At 50.8% G+C, this 13,403-nt stretch overlaps 1 long non-coding RNA gene across 4 annotated transcripts; it reads right to left on the reverse strand.

Annotated features, from left to right (window-relative positions):
* Window positions 1–2,011: 2,011 nt before the first annotated feature.
* On the reverse strand, window positions 2,012–13,280 carry LOC125282616 (uncharacterized). Of its 4 annotated transcripts, XR_007189692.2 has the most exons (4): window positions 13,068–13,262; window positions 7,865–8,196; window positions 7,403–7,620; window positions 3,335–4,183 (listed from the first exon to the last, which is right to left on the reverse strand). It is a non-coding gene; the product is annotated as an uncharacterized LOC125282616 (long non-coding RNA). The 4 variants fall into 4 exon arrangements; XR_008960712.1 differs by having other exon boundaries at window positions 2,012–4,183; window positions 7,403–8,196; window positions 13,068–13,271; XR_008960713.1 differs by lacking the exon at window positions 7,403–7,620 and having other exon boundaries at window positions 2,012–4,183; window positions 13,068–13,249.
* Between the last annotated feature and the right edge of the window lie 123 nt (window positions 13,281–13,403).

Genomic DNA, 13,403 nt, shown 5'->3' on the forward strand with positions numbered 1-13,403 from the left:
TACATTATCTTATCCTGTTTATTTGGTTATTTGCACACTCAGTGTCCTCCCCACCACACCTGGGCTGAAGGTTCCACGACGGCAGGGGATCTTGTCTTCTGCTCATCATTATCCTCATCCTCGCCCCTTTCACGGTGCCCGGTATGCAGCAAGTGTCTACTTAATGAGTGGTGACCTCCTCCCTGAATTGTTCTCCCTTCTCTCTAGCATCTTCCATCCATTGTCAACTGTTAGGTAATTCTTGTGTCTCCAAAAGATGTATCGGCCTCCTTTATTTTGAAATCTGATTAATGCTACCCTTTCAGCCGTCAGCTTCTTTTCCCCTCAGTCACCCCACCAAATACCCAGGGAAGATACTTGGTATTTATGTGATAGTTGGGACCCTTTGGTTGAAAGCCACAGAAGACCAAGCAAAACTGACTTAGACAATGAGCAAGTGTCTCATTCTTCAAGAGGCAGAGAGGGTTAATTCCATCTTTGGTAAAGTCAAGGTTCCATTCAAGCTTCCAGCCAGCCTGTGGCTCTGTCAGGGCCCCTGGCCCAGCGGACTTCCCCTAGGTCTCCTTGGCCAGGGCTGCCCCACATGCCTGCACCTAAACCAGGTGCTGAGAGGGGGCAGAAGCCCCCTGACCGGCTGCCTAGACTTATCAACACTCCTCTCCCATGGCTGACAGGGGGGTCTCCTTCCCTGGGGACAGAGCGATGTACATTCAGAAACAAAATCAAGGCACAGGAAAAAGGAAGGGAGTGCCGTTGAATCCATGAGCTGCCTGCTAACCTTCCAACCGTCTTCCTGCTTAAGTTAGCCAGCGTTGGTTTCTGTGGCCTGTGACCACAGAGTTCTGGGTGATGCAGATCTGCGGCTATGCAGTGACGAGTGACAGGAGCAGTGTTCGTGGCCAGGAGGGTGACGTCAGCACACATCCATGACATAGAATGGTCACACAGAAGAAGAGGCGAGATGGCCCTAAGACCCTGGGAAATGGCTGGTGGGTTCTGAACCTAGGTTGTTAGAGCTCAGAGCAAGAGGCTGAATATTTCAGGTGAGCTGACTACACCTGTGTCCCCAGGCTCTGTGACCTGGGGAAGGCACTCAATGGATGCTCAGTACGTACTAAAGTGGCCTAAAGTGACCACCCTCCCTTTTTAAAATCCTTTCCTTCCTTGGTGTCCAGGGGGCCATGCCTCTCGATGACTGGCCTCTCCCACCCGTTGCCTTCCCTTCAGAAGACCTGAGCAAGTGCACAGCCATTTTCCCCGGCTCATCTCTCGCCCTCCTCGGGGACACGCAGCTTCGTGGTTCTGTTCTCAAGCAGCTCTCCCTCCTCTGGACCCAAGACTCCAGCGTCACTCAGACCTGCCCTGTCCCCCAGTCTGAGAGTCAGAACTTCCAGCTGGGACCTTCAACTCCTTTCCTTCCTCCTCTCAGTGCCTGACTCCCACTGCTCCCATGGAGCCCGCTTTGAAGAACTTGGTCCGGTCCCCGGCACACCATCAACGTCTGACTAGTGGTCGTCAATCGTCTCTTATCTTCTTCTGCCTAATGGCCTGCCTCAAAGCCAGCCACTTTGCTGCCCCTTTCTCTGGTTCTAGAATGTCCCCCACCCCTCTCACGTCCTTCCTGTGAGCTGGGGCTTACTCCCCACTGCTCACGACCTCCATCCTTGTTCCACTGATTCTCACTGTCTCACCTCAGTTAGACCTCCCTGGGCCCCAGTAATCCTTGTCCCCTCTGGCGGGTTTCCAGTCAAGTTCCCAGAGCAGCTCTTCTAAGCTCCCGAAGCTCCCCTCTTCCCCCGGCTCACCTTTCTCCTACAGATAACCCGCCCCCCCTTTGTCAGCCAGAGCAGGAGTGCTGGTCACAGACATCACTATTCCCTACCTCACGTGGACGGCTCAGACTGCTGGTCACAAGATGGTGGAGCAAAGCTCTTCCCATCTCCTTTTTCCCCTCATAAATTAACCCCCCAAAATGACATGGAGAATAAGAAATAGAAACCCAAACTCCATCTTTAACCAAACTAGGAGACATTTAAAATCCTAAAGTACATCGTATGAAAACAGAAAGTGGATGCAAAGTGGCAAATGGCTAAGAAAGGCAGGCCCGAAACGTGCAGGGGCATATTCCCAGGAGAAGCAAGCTGACGGGGCGCCTGGGGGCTCCGCTGGTTAAGCGTCTGCCTTGGGCTCAGGTCAGGATCCCAGGGTCCTGGGATGGAGCCCCCTGCAGTGTCCTGCCAGCTCTCTGCTCAGCGGGGAGTCTGCTTCTCCCTCCCTCTCTGCCCCTCTCCACCCTAATCGTACTCTCCCCACTGCAAATAAATTTCAAAAATCTTAAAAAAAAAAAAAAAAAAAAAAAAGGAAGCAAGCTGTCTCTTCCCTCAGAACCCCCGAGAAGCTTGGGCACTGGAAGCTGCAAGTAAACTAGAAGACGGGGGTCTAAAACCTGGGGGCCTGCTCAAAGATCTATTTAAAGAGCAAGAGCAATTCGATAGAAAAGTCAGCTGTACCCAACACAATCAAATGACTTATTGTGTCCCCTTCCCCACTCACACAGGAAACAGGAAGATGGATTCTGGAGATGTTCAACTTCCCGGGGGGAGGCGGTGGGAAGGAGGGGCGGGAACAAACGCTGAGCGAAAGGCAGCTTTCTGAACTGCGTTACTCAGCCCGCCAGCCACGCGCTGCCCCCCGCTCGCGCGCTGCCCCCAGCCCCAGGACTCTGCGCAGGTGGCCTCACAGCCTTCGACCGGGAGACTCCACCAAAGGATCCTACTCTGGAAAAACCAAACTGGGCCACTGATACTGACGATGGGGGCTCCCCAGTGAAACAGCCCAGCCAGCCCCCTGACTGCCCTACCGTGAGCCCACGTGGAGAACTTCCAGCTGTGCCCAGTGCCACCCCGTCCGTATGAACGGACGGCCAAGGAAGACCAGACCTCTATGCAAAGTCTCCAATGTGATACAGATCAAAACAACAGAACATGCGAAATTGGAGGAAACAAACAATATAGAGAGAACAGTTCAAATTAATATCCTCAGAGAGAAGACACTACATGCGTCCAGAGAACCAAGAACATGAAGCCATTCAAAAGGAAAAGGAAACAAAAAACAGGGAACATGAAAGCACTCTTGAAAATGAGAGAGAGAGAGAGAGAGAGAGAGAGAATGAAAGGGAAAAGGAAAAGAAAAGAAAAAGAAAAGAAAAAAGGAAAGGAGAGGGAAAAAAGTTCATGACAACATACTTAGTAAATAAATGGACTGGAATATAACATTAATAAAATCTCCCAGAAAATAGAAAAAAGAGATGGCCAATAAGAGAGAAATAATAAGAAAATTAAAGGATCAATCCAAGAAGTCCAGTAGCCAAATAATAAGAGTTGCATTTTGAAGAAATAATAAATTCCCAGAAGTAAAGATATAAGTTGTTAAAACAGAGGTTCTTAAACCTTAGCATGCACAAAAATACCTGGAGGGCTTGTTAAAACACAGATTATATGTATAAATATATATATTAATATATAATATTACTCAGCGATAAAAAAGAAGGAAATCTTGCCATCTGCGACAACATAGCTGCACGTTGAGGGCGTAATGCTAAGTGAAATAAATCAGAGGGAAAAAGACAAATACTGTCTGATCTCACTTATATATGAAATCTAAACAACAAACAAAAACCCAAGCTCACAGACACAGAGAACACACTTGGTGTCTGCCAGAGGCGGGAGGTGAAAGTGGGCCAAGTGGGTAAAGGGAGTCAAGAGGTACAAACTTCCAGTTATAAAACAAGTAAGTCGCAGGGACACATGTACAGCAGGGTGACCACACTTAATAATACTGTGTCACATATTTGAAAGTTGCTAAGAGAGTAGATCTTAAAAGTTCTCAGCATAAGAAAAAAATGTGTAACTGTGTCTGGTGACTAGACTTAGTGTGGTGACCATTTCATGGTGTGTACAAATATCACACCATTAGGCTGTACCCCTGCAACTAATATCATGCTATGTCAATAACATGTCAATTAGGGGCGCCTGGGTGGCTCAGTCGTTGGGCGTCTGCGTTCGGCTCAGGGCGTGATCCCGGCGTTATGGGATCGAGCCCCACATCAGGCTCCTCCGCTGGGAGCCTGCTTCTTCCTCTCCCACTGCTCCTGCTTGTGTTCCCTCTCTCGCTGGCTGTCTCTCTGTCAAATAAATAAATAAATAATCTTAAAAAAAAAAAAACATGTCAATTATATGTGTGTGACATATACATATGTCAATTACCCTCAATAAAACAACAGTAACACCACCACCACCCCATAGGTTGCTCGGACCTAAGCAGAGTTTCTATTCCTTAGACGTGGGGTGGGGCTCACAATGTGCATGGATACCTACCATGTGCCCACAGGCGATCCTGACGCGGCTATCTGGGGACTACTCTCGGAAAACCACTGTTAAAGAGTCCTATCAAGTGCCAGGAGAAATGACCCACACCCATACCTTATGATGTTTTACTATAGCAGAGATAAAAGAGAAAATCCTAAAAGCCGGGGTGGGGAGGGAGATGAATTCAAAGTCTCGGGAATCAAAAGAGCGTGAAACTTCTCAACGGCAAAATTTTCGAAGCTGCAAGACAAAGGAGCGATATCTTCAAATTTCTGAAGGAAAATGGTTTTCAACCTAAAATTCTATACCCAGCCAAAGCTCTGAAGCAAAAGGGAGGGTGGGAATGAAACCATTTCAGGTATGCAAAGGTCTCTAACGTGTTACACCTCCCAGGCACTGCCTCGAGAAGCTACTGGAGGATGTGTTTCATCCAAACGAGGAAGGAAACAGAAAGAAAGACACGGAGTCCTTGAAAGAGGAAAAAGGACAAAGGGAATTCTTAACTACTGGCAATGGGAAGTCCGAGGGTGACAGGCTACAGACCTCGAGAGCAGTGCATCCAGGGAAGAGCGGAAGGATGCGTTTCCCCAGGACAAATGTCTCCAAGGAAAAACAAAACAGAACCGGTAAGATTATATGACAGGTTTGGCCATATGCAAAATTGTACTGAGAAGGCGTTTTACAGAACTGTTGAAGGGTGTGGGAAGACAGAGCCAGAGATTCAAAGAAAACCAAGCGAAGAAAAAAATGAGGCAATTAACTCCAGGAAAAACAAGAAAGTTGTACAAGAAAGGAAATGTAAACAGAGCATACAACAAAAAGTTATATTAGAAGAGGAAATGTAACCAGAATACTTGCCTCAAAAGTAAACAATATTTTCAAAGTCAATAATGAAATCGCGGAGCATGGATTTAACATAAATTATGATCTAAACGTCAAGGGGGTGGGGCAGGGGAGGAGGGGAGCAAGAATCAAAATCCTCGTCTACCAAAACGAGAAGTCCGCAAATGAGCTGGCCGAATCCAGAAGGTAGCGCATAGATTACTTAGAAATAAGGAAGGAAATACCAGAAGAAACAGCTAAAACAGTTGAAAGTGGTTGCCCTTAGGGAGTTGGATAAAGAGTGGGAAAAAGGCCAGGGGACTTCTGTTTTTGTTACAGCCCTTTAGAACTATTTGATTTTTTAAGCTGTGTGTATGTAGTATCTTGATAAAAATAAATATTGATTTTATAGAGCAACTAGAAAAGGAGCTGTCACGTCCCCCACTGTCGCGCTCCCACAGGACCCTGCGTGGACTCCAAGGGGCACCTTCCCTGGGGGCATTCTTTATCAGTTCAGCCCTCTGCCTCTCCCAAATGCAATCTCTCCATCTCCTCCTGTTTTTGTCAGCCAGCAACCGAGTGGCTGTGTGCCAACCCTGCTTCACTGGCGGTTTCCAGAATGTGCCTCTGGGACTTTGCATGCACTATGCCTTCTACCTGGAAGGCTGTTCATTCTTCCCTTCTCTTCTCTCAGCCCAACAGATTAAGGATGGTTATACCTCAGGCCTCTGACACTTTCTCTTTAGCCAGCCTCCTTCCCCACCTAATCGGGGCTGGGTGCTCCTCTCTCCCACGGCCCCTCTGCCCCACTGACGCTCTCAGCACTGTGAATACCCCTTACGCTTTGGCCTTCCCACAAGGCTGTAAACTCTATGAGGGCAGAAATCCTGTCTTCCTCACTGTGGCCCCTGGACAGGCTGATGATTATGCAAGTCAATGATTATGCAAATGGCTGAATGCAGGACCCAACATTTAGTAAGGGCTCAATAAATATTTCAATAAGTGAGTTAATGATTCACCAAAAAAATGCAGACCTCTTCCTCCATCCAAAATAGGGCTCCCTTCTGCCATCTCCATTCACCATCTACTCTCCTTCCTACAAGGTCATACCTCGCAAGCAGGGTGGCTGTGGCCGGTACCTCACCTTCCCATCCACTCACTCCCACCTCAACCCCAAAAGGAAGCCAAGGCCCCCTGATGTGACCAGGGTCAGTTCTAGGACAGGGCTTTCTAACTCTCTGAGTTGGCTCCAGAATGGAGTAAGCAGCTCAGGGACTAGCCCAGAAAGAAAGCAATCTCCTCTTAGTCTCCCTCCCTATCCCTAGACCCAAAGTACAGCTCTCAGAGGTCTGGAACCCAGGCTAACCAGAGGGAACACGGTTAGCTCCTCACTTGGCCTGCCTGACAAGGATAGAGTCCTAAACTAAGAGATTGGATCCACCCAGTCTTCCCGCCTCCCTGTCCACTTCGCAGGCCAAGAGCCAAGGTTCCGGCCCTCTGAACTGCCTGCCATGCCTTGGTAACTCCCTGCTGGCGTCCTCCCCTAGGAAGAGTATGCGGCCCGGGCCTGGGGTGCAGCGAGAGCTAGAGGTAAGAAGCCCGAGTGCTCAGCAAGGGCCAGACACACAGTTGGCCCTGGAGGGTAAAAACCCGCTGTGCATCCCTCCCAGGGCTCCAGAAGCAGGAGCGAATCTGGCCTACACTAGGTCCGGGGAGAAGGGACCAGAATCTGCAACCCTGGAAAGCTGGGTCAGGAGCATCCTGCCACCCCACCCCCCGCGTGCCACGTGACCTCAAAGGGCCGCCAGGGGGTTGGAATGCGGTGACCCAAGCTGTGCCCCCAGAGCGGCGTTGGAGGGAGGGGCCGCACCCGGGAGAAATGACTGGAGGGCTGGGGGTGGGGCACAGGAGGGGCCCCTTCTTTCCTTTCCCACGGCGCCAGCCGTGGGCGTTGGGGGTGGCAGGTGGGGAGCGAGGGAAGGAGGAGGTCTGGCTTCGTCTAAGGAACCTGTAAATGCGGCCCAGAAGCTCGATCTGCTCGAGTAGCTTCCCTATTTAGAAGGGCTGGAGCCGGGCGGTTAGTGGCTGCTGGGGGCGCAGGTCACGTGGCCACCTAGGACTAAGTGATGGGGAAGAGGGGGAGGCTGTGCCCGAGAGGAACCTGGATTGAGGGGGGCGGGAGTCCCCGCGCCCACCCCAAAGAGTACACTGACCGTGGGATGGGGAGGTCTAGGGTCCACCTGCTGCAGGATCGTCCACCCAACGAGCTCTTTACTACCGGGGCGAGCTGTGTCTGTTGGTTTCACCAAGCCTTTATCGGCTTCAGTCTAGTTTCCAAAGTTCCGGGCAGACAGGACTCCCGAGTAGGCTCCGGTGTCTGTGCTGCCGGCTAGGCTCTCAGGCTCCACTCTGGGTCCAGGACTCCCACTTCCTGGGTGGTAGAGAAAGTGCCTAGGGTGCTGGCATCCTGCCTCCCAGCCTTCCTGGCTCAGTGCCCAGGAGTACAGCAAGAAGGAAGATGCCTACTGGAACTGGCCTCCAACAGAGCCTACTATGTGCCAGGCTCAGTGAGAGGCATGGGGGGGATAGTACCTGCCCTCAAGGAACTTATACTGGGGGGTTAACCAAAACCACCAGAATGAAGATAGGAGCACAGAGAAGCATCTCAGACAGACCTGGGTGGATTTGAGGAAGAAGTGGCAATTGAAATGTATTTGATAGGGTGAGGAGTCCGCCACAGAGAGGAAGCAAGGCATCCACGCAGAGAGAACTGTGTGTGCAAAAGTAGACAGGCAAAGGGTGTCAAAGAACCACAGGTGTTCGGTTCCCCTGGACAGAAGCACGGGTGGGTGTGTGGAAGATGTAGGAGATGGGGTAGGTAAGCCAGTAGGAGCCAGATCCTGGAGACCATCTGTGCCCAGCTAGCATCTGAGCTTCATCCTGAAAGTTCCACGCAGACGGGATGAGAGCTGCATCTTCTAGGAGAGCTAGGATTTGAATTTGGGACCTAGAGAAGGAGAGAGGTTGGTTAGGAACCTGTTGCCAGCCTCCCCTGAGGTAGCAGAAGGGCATGTGAAGGAAAAAGCCTGACTAGTAACGCTTGGGAGGGGAAGAGTCCCCGGTCCTGAGGACTGATTGGGGGTGGACGTGAGCCGGGAGGAAGAGTCTTGGGTGACCGCAGGCTTCTAGCTTGGGGAACTGGGCCGAGGCAGAAGGAACAGGCCTGGAGGGAAGGTTGCTGGTGGCGAGAGTAATAGTTCCGAAGGCCTGCCAGTGGTTCAGGCACTAACTCTTCTCATATCGTCTCATTTAACTCTCACGATCACCTATGAAGAAGGTGCGAGGGTTACCCCCGTTTTAACCTGAGGAAGGCAGTCAAAGGTTAAGTAACTAGGTGGTAGGTTCGAATGATCAGCGTGCCTGCACCTTGCAGCATGCGTCTCCCCAAATCTGAGGCCCCAGATGTCCCAGGCTGTTCGACAGAGAGGCTATAACTCCCCCCTTAGCTCCTCCCCAGTCCCCAGTATCTGGCGCTGCCACCAACTGTTCACTCCCCTGTCCCCTCAACCCGACCCACCCCACCCCACCACCCCCTCAGGACCTTGCCCTGAGCAGCCAGGACAGGCCTGAACAAGCCTTGTGACAGGAGGGCACAGGTCTCTGGAACCTCGGCACGGAGACCCCACCTTCCCAGTTATAATTCCAAATGGAACTGAGACTCTGCAGGGACAATCAGAGAAACCAAGAAAATGGATGTGTTCCGTTTGCAGTAAGAATAAACATTTTTTTACATGGAACATTTCAGTGACATCAGAAGGTCATGAAAGGTCTCCCGTGGCCCAACCCTGTGTTGACTTTCTGTGGTGAAAGGGGCAGCGTTCTGCAGCGGCATGTATCGCCCTGGGAGGAAGCCCCTCCAGCTCTGTTTCCCTTGCCCAAAGCTTGGCTTAGGAACACCGGGTCCAGGGCAACCTGGGTGGCACAGTCGTTAAGCTTCTGCCTTCGGCTCAGGGCGTGATCCCGGCGTTCTGGGATCGAGCCCCACATCGGGCTCCTCTGCTGGGAGCCTGCTTCTTCCTCTCCCACTCCCCCTGCTTGTGTTCCCTCTCTCGCTGGCTGTCTCTCTCTGTCGAATAAATAAATAAAATCTTTAAAAAAAAAGGAACACCGGGTCCAACTCGAGCAGCTACAACAGACAGACGGGGACAGCTGCTCCTTTGAGCCCCACCCTCACCACCCCAATATTCTGGCAGTTGGTGGTCATGGGGACGGGGTGGGGGGGGTGCTTCTGTTTTCCTACTGCCTCTCACCAGCCCTCCAGGTGAGGGAAGGACGAGGCAAAGGGATGAAGCAGGTAGGTGAGCTTTCTCTTGGGAGAGATGTCAGGCCCAGAGAGCCCTGGCTTCAGCTGTCACCCTCAAACCTAATTAAACAGCCTACCCGAAGTCACACAGCCAGCAACGGCCCCGGGCCTCGAGGCAGGAGGTTACTGAAGAGGCTGTTTTAGGCAGAGGTGGGACTGTCCACCTACCTTCCGCTTCCACCACCCCTGTAACCTCGAGCTTTCTCGGGTGGAGACCTATAATCTAGGAGCAGAGCAGGAAGAGACCCATGGCCTGTGTTTGGGGGTTCCGGGCTCCAGGAAAGCTGACTCTACCTTTCCATTTCTTTTTTTTTTAAAGATTTATTTTTATTTATTTATTAGACAGAGAGAGACAGTCAGCGAGAGAGGGAGCACAGGCAGGGGGAGTGGGAGAGGAAGAAGCAGGATCCCAGCAGAGGAGCCTGATGTGGGGCTTGATCCCGGAACGCCAGGATCACGCCCTGAGCCGAAGGCAGATGCTTAACGACTGAGCCACCCAGGCGCCCCTACCTTTCGATTTCTGAAGGCACAAAGTTTCCCACCAGGACTCTCAGGGACCTTCCCTCATCTGCCGCCCCCACCCTGGATTCTATTTGCCCCCTTGTGCCTCTCTGTAGTCTTGGAAGGGCTTCTGTCTACTTTCGTATACATGAACCTTGCCTTGACCTTGAACAATGGGTACTTGAGTGCCGTCTCCTCTGCCTCTCTTAGGGACAGCTAGGCCCTATGCGGAGAAGGCCTCTACAACAGATGGGAGATGAAAGCAGTGATGTTCCGATTATAAGTCACTACCTTAGTAGTGGGTCATGAAATCAATTTAGGGCATCATGGCCAGCACCTTGAAAACATGAAATATAATACAATAGAAAATATCAGGCGGTGCCTGGGTGTCCCAGTCAGTTAAGTCTGACTCTGGGTTTCGGCTCAGGTCATGATCTCATGGGTTGTGAGATGGAGCCCAGAGATGGGCTCTGTGCTCAGTGGGGAGTCTGCTTGAAGGGTCTCTCCTCTGCCCCCGCTCCCCACCCCCCCAACATGCATGCCCTCCTTCTTTCTTTCCCTCGAATAAATAAATAAATCTTAAAAAAAAAAAAAAAAGCTTGTACTCTTAAAAAAGAAAATATCAAAAAAAAAAAAAAGAAAAAAAAAGAAAAGAAAATATCAGAGCGCATGTACATAGCAAGGGTAAATACAGTCCCACGAAACTTGTTTTAGGTATCTTATAATATGAAATGTGTTTCTTGCTATGGGTCTCTGAACTCCTGGTCAAAAGAGCACTGGTTAAGACATAGAGTCAGACTCATACACCAAACACATAAGGCTGCCTGCCCTGTGACAGGCAACACGCTAGGTACAAGAGACACACTAATAAATAATACATAATTCATTAGTCTCAATAATTTCAATCCATCTTCTGCTTGGGAAGCCAATAAGCAAACTGCCAGTTGCAGAGCAAAATGTTAAGCACTCTAAGAGAGTGTGTAGAAGGCTATAAAGCCCTGATGTGAGATTGGGTATCTGGGAGGGCTTCCCAGAGGAGGTGATGCAATTAGAGTTCTTAGCAAGAAAAGATGGTGACGAGGTTCTAGTATTTCCTCCATTCTATACATAGGAAAGGACTATGGGAAAGGTTCGAGAGTTCTAGTCTTAGAAGTCTAAAGATAAATTCTAGTCCTGCCTCCACCTCCTAATAAGCTTGTGAGAGACCTTAGGTAAGTCGATTAGCCTTTCCAGACCCTGTTCCTCATTGACAAAATGGGCATAAAATTGCTCTGTCAGCCTCAAAGAAATGAGAGGTTAAATGAGACAGAGAGTGTATGTGAAAGTACTTTGTAAACTATAAATGGGGGAGGGACTGTCTCCATGGATGAAGAAACAGAAGCCTGGAGAGATGGAATGTCCTGCCCACCACTACAGAGCTGGGGTAGCAGTGTCTCTCAATCCTCAATTCTCAGCTCCTGCCTGCACTCTTCCTCCTACCATTCCAACCCAACTACCTTGTAAAGGGGCAGGGAGAAGGGCCCAAAAAGGCCCCCCCACACACACACCCTGACTATTGAAGATTTACCTTTAAGAATCCTATTGGTTTAGTGATCTTTTAACAATGAGGGGAGATAAATACGTAAGAATGCCTCCCTGGGGCACCTGGGTGGCTCCATTCGGACATTGAAGTATCCCATTAAGTGTTCCACTCTTGATTTTGGCTCAGGTTATGATCTCAGGGTCGTGAGATCGAGCCCCTGCATCAGGCTCCAAACTCAGCCCCGGAGTCTGCTTGTCCCTCTCCCTCTGCTCCTCACCCTGCTCGTGTGCTCTTTCCCTCCCTCTCTCTCAAGTAGTCTTAAAAAAAGAAAAAAGAACTCCTCCCTTTCCCCTTCCGTTAATGAATTAAGATCTACCCAAACTCAGTTTTTAAAGTTACATAAGCATCATTCAGATCTTCTGTAACAGCTTTCATTTTGGAAGAACAGTATTTCCATTAATATGGTGTTATATAAAAAGGCTTCGTGTATGTGTGTAGGAACAGAAGAACCAGGCACGCATGAGCACTACTAAGGCACACAGGCTGATACACATCACAACCTCCCCTGTCTTCACGAAGAAGGGACCATGGGGGGGACAGGTATTTGACGGTACCTGGAGATTTAAGATGTGACCTACTTCCCCCCCACACACCCCCCCACCCCCAGTGAGGCCTGGTGTAAGTTAGGCAATGGAAACTGCAGAGGGAAGGCCATCAGCCGCTCCCCCTTGCCGGGTACCAGAGAAGTCCTGACTCTCTGGAAGCCCCTTCCATGGTAGGTAAGTTCCATTAAATCATTGACTATTTGGGTTGGAAGTAGCTGAGAAGTCACCTTGTGAGTGCAGTCTCACTCTACATTACTCCTGCCAGGCTTGAACAGTTCCCTTCCTCCGAAGGCAGCCCATGTCACCTGTGGACAGATGTAGCTCACTAGAAAGGGCCTGATACTGAGCTGAAGCTTGCCTCTGTGGAACTCTCACTTCTTGGGAGCAAATGTGTGTGTATATTCCTCACCTAAAGCCTTGGAAGTCCAGGAGCCATAGCGGGGGGCGGGGGGTGTGCCTGAGGCCTAAGAGCAAAGAGGGAGGGCAGCATTGAGTCCCTCGAGCAAAAGCTCTTCCCTTAAAGATCTCAAGCCATCTCATCTGAGGCTGGGACTATAGGGGAAGGGGGCGGGAAGGAGGTAAGCCCTGAATGGGAAGGAGTGAGTGGCTCTGAGCAAAGCCCTGCGACTCATGTCTCATTTGAACTGTAGGTCAGACCATCCCGAGGTCAGTTCCAGTTCTGATATTCTGGGGTCCCGAGTCCGCCCCCCACCCACATCCCTTTCGAGATTCAATGGTTGTACTTTTATGTGAAACTGTGGGTCCACGATTCGAGGAGCCAAGCAGGAAGTAAGAAAACTGCCCCGAACCCTCCCATCCTGGCCGGACCCGGGTTAGGATTCGCAGCTTGCCCTGGTTACCCGAAGGGCGGAGCCATTCCACCTTACCCGAGAAGAGATGCACGGACGTGAACACACCAGCACCGAGTAGGGAAACGTGAGCTTTGGAGTGTCCTTTTAAGTAGTTGGGAAGGGGGTGTGGCCGAGGAGACTGGGAGGCCTCAGCCGGGCGAGGGGGGAGTGGCCCGGGGGCGTGGCCGTAGCGACTGGAATGTTGTTGGGTCCTCGCACCGCATAGTAAGGAGGGGCCACGCCCCTTTTCTCCGAGAGGGCCAATCGGAGCGCCGGAGCGGTTTCAAGTCTCCCCCGCCAGCCTGCCCGCCCGCCACCCCACCCCCCTCGGGGATTCGCTTTTTTCGTAACAAAATAGCAAAGCTCCGGATG

The sequence above is a fragment of the Ursus arctos genome, unplaced genomic scaffold (genome assembly GCF_023065955.2).
Source record: "Ursus arctos isolate Adak ecotype North America unplaced genomic scaffold, UrsArc2.0 scaffold_21, whole genome shotgun sequence".
Taxonomy (NCBI): domain Eukaryota; kingdom Metazoa; phylum Chordata; class Mammalia; order Carnivora; family Ursidae; genus Ursus; species Ursus arctos.